The 2500-nt window shown below is 47.7% G+C and overlaps 4 non-coding genes across 4 annotated transcripts in view; all 4 read left to right on the top strand.

Moving 5' to 3' along the window:
• The window catches only part of trnap-ugg (transfer RNA proline (anticodon UGG)), a 72-nt gene extending 69 nt beyond the window's left edge, over positions 1–3 (top strand). Inside the window, exon 1 of the tRNA in view lies at positions 1–3. This exon is cut by the window's left edge and continues 69 nt beyond it. This is a non-coding gene — a tRNA (tRNA-Pro).
• Positions 4–620: 617 nt separating this feature from the next.
• On the top strand, positions 621–692 carry trnap-ugg (transfer RNA proline (anticodon UGG)). The gene has a single exon. It is a non-coding gene; the product is annotated as a tRNA-Pro (tRNA).
• A 271-nt stretch (positions 693–963) lies between these two features.
• trnap-agg (transfer RNA proline (anticodon AGG)) lies at positions 964–1035 on the top strand. Its single transcript has one exon. It is a non-coding gene; the product is annotated as a tRNA-Pro (tRNA).
• A 271-nt stretch (positions 1036–1306) lies between these two features.
• Positions 1307–1378, top strand: trnap-agg (transfer RNA proline (anticodon AGG)). Its single transcript has one exon. It is a non-coding gene; the product is annotated as a tRNA-Pro (tRNA).
• The last annotated feature ends 1122 nt before the right edge of the window (positions 1379–2500 follow it).

Below are 2500 nucleotides of genomic sequence, written 5' to 3'. Positions count from 1 at the left end.
CCCTTTACAGTATGCTGTAGAAGGAGGTAACCTGGCAAAGAGGGCTCCTGTTCTATTCCCAAATCAGTCCTTTACCCATCGTAGATCGGGGCGATTTGCTGCAGAAGTTTTTCTTTATGTCTAAGCATGTTTTGTGACAACAAATCGATCAAAGCAGCAACCAGAACATGGCTCGTTGGTCTAGGGGTATGATTCTCGCTTAGGGTGCAGGGAGCCTTTGTTGCATGTTTTGTGACAACAAATCGATCAATCGAAGAAACAACTAGAAAGTGGCTTGTTGGTCTAGGGGTATGATTCTCGCTTAGGGTGCGAGAGGTCCCGGGTTCAAATCCTGGACTAGCCCCTTACAATATGCTGTTGAAAGAGGTAACCTGGCAAAGAGGGCTCCTGTTCTATCCCCAAATCAGTCCTTTACCCAACGTAGATCGGCGTGATTTGCTGCGGAAATTTCTCCAGCTCTTTTTGTCCAAGCATGTTTTGTGACAACAAATCGATCAAAGCAGCAACCAGAACATGGCTCGTTGGTCTAGGGGTATGATTCTCGCTTAGGGTGCAGGGAGCCTTTGTCTAAGCATGTTTTGTGACAACAAATCGATCAATCGTAGCAGCAACTAGAACATGGCTCGTTGGTCTAGGGGTATGATTCTCGCTTTGGGTGCGAGAGGTCCCGGGTTCAAATCCCGGACGAGCCCTTTACAGTATGCTGTAGAAGGAGGTAACCTGGCAAAGAGGGCTCTTGTTCTATTCCCAAATCAGTCCTTTACCCATCGTAGATCGGGGCGATTTGCTGCAGAAGTTTTTCTTTTTGTCTAAGCATGTTTTGTGACAACAAATCGATCAAAGCAGCAACCAGAGCATGGCTCGTTGGTCTCGTGGTATGAATCTCGCTTAGGGTGCAGGGAGCCTTTGTCTAAGCATGTTTTGTGACAACAAATCGATCAATCGAAGCAGCAACTAGAACATGGCTCGTTGGTCTAGGGGTATGATTCTCGCTTAGGGTGCGAGAGGTCCCGGGTTCAAATCCCGGACGAGCCCATTAGAGTATGCTGTAGAAGGAGGTAACCTGGCAAAGAAGGCTCCTGTTCTATTCCCAAATCAGTCCTTTACCCATCGTAGATCGGGGCGATTTGCTGCAGAAGTTTTTCTTTTTGTCTAAGCATGTTTTGTGACGACAAATCGATCAAAGCAGCAACCAGAGCATGGCTCGTTGGTCTCGTGGTATGAATCTCGCTTAGGGTGCAGGGAGCCTTTGAGTAAGCATGTTTTGTGACAACAAATCGATCAATCGAAGAAACAACTAGAAAGTGGCTCGTTGGTCTAGGGGTATGATTCTCGCTTAGGGTGCGAGAGGTCCCGGGTTCAAATCCCGGACGAGCCCCGTACAGTATGCTGTTGAAAGAGGTTGCCTGGCAAAGAGGGCTCCTGTTCTATCCCCAAATCAGTCCTTTACCCAACGTAGATCGGCGTGATTTGCTGCAAAAATTTCTCCAGCTCTTTTTGTCCAAGCATGTTTTGTGACAACAAATCGATCAAAGCAGCAACCAGAACATGGCTCGTTGGTCTAGGGGTATGATTCTCGCTTAGGGTGCAGGGAGCATTTGTCTAAGCATGTTTTGTGACAACAAATCGATCAAAGCAGCAACCAGAACATGGCTTGTTGGTCTAGGGGTATGATTCTCGCTTAGGGTGCAGGGAGCCTTTGTCTAAGCATGTTTTGTGACAACAAGGCGATCAATCGAAGCAGCAACTACAACATGGCTCGTTGGTCTAGGGGTATGATTCTCGCTTTGGGTGCGAGAGGTCTTGGGTTCAAATCCCGGACGAGCCCCTTACAGTATGCTGTTGAAAGAGGTTGCCTGGCAAAGAGGGCTCCTGTTCTATCCCCAAATCAGTCCTTTACCCAACGTAGATCGGCGTGATTTGCTGCGGAAATTTCTCCAGCTCTTTTTGTCCAAGCATGTTTTGTGACAACAAATCGATCAAAGCAGCAACCAGAACATGGCTCGTTGGTCTAGGGGTATGATTCTCGCTTAGGGTGCAGGGAGCCTTTGTCTAAGCATGTTTTGTGACAACAAATCGATCAAAGCAGCAACCAGAACATGGCTTGTTGGTCTAGGGGTATGATTCTCGCTTAGGGTGCAGGGAGCCTTTGTCTAAGCATGTTTTGTGACAACAAGGCGATCAATCGACGCAGCAACTACAACATGGCTCGTTGGTCTAGGGGTATGATTCTCGCTTTGGGTGCGAGAGGTCCCGGGTTCAAATCCCGGAAGAGCCCTTTACAGTATGCTGTAGAAGGAGGTAACCTGGCAAAGAGGGCTCCTGTTCTATTTCCAAATCAGTCCTTTACCCATCGTAGATCGGGGCGATTTGCTGCAGAAGTTTTTCTTTTTGTCTAAGCATGTTTTGTGACAACAAATCGATCAAAGCAGCAACCAGAGCATGGCTCGTTGGTCTCGTGGTATGAATCTCGCTTAGGGTGCAGGGAACCTTTGTCTAA

Source organism: Osmerus mordax, chromosome 25 (genome assembly GCF_038355195.1).
Source record: "Osmerus mordax isolate fOsmMor3 chromosome 25, fOsmMor3.pri, whole genome shotgun sequence".
In the NCBI taxonomy this organism is placed as follows: domain Eukaryota; kingdom Metazoa; phylum Chordata; class Actinopteri; order Osmeriformes; family Osmeridae; genus Osmerus; species Osmerus mordax.
Note: the sequence above shows the minus strand (reverse complement) of the source record. Positions and strands in the feature narration are given on the sequence as shown.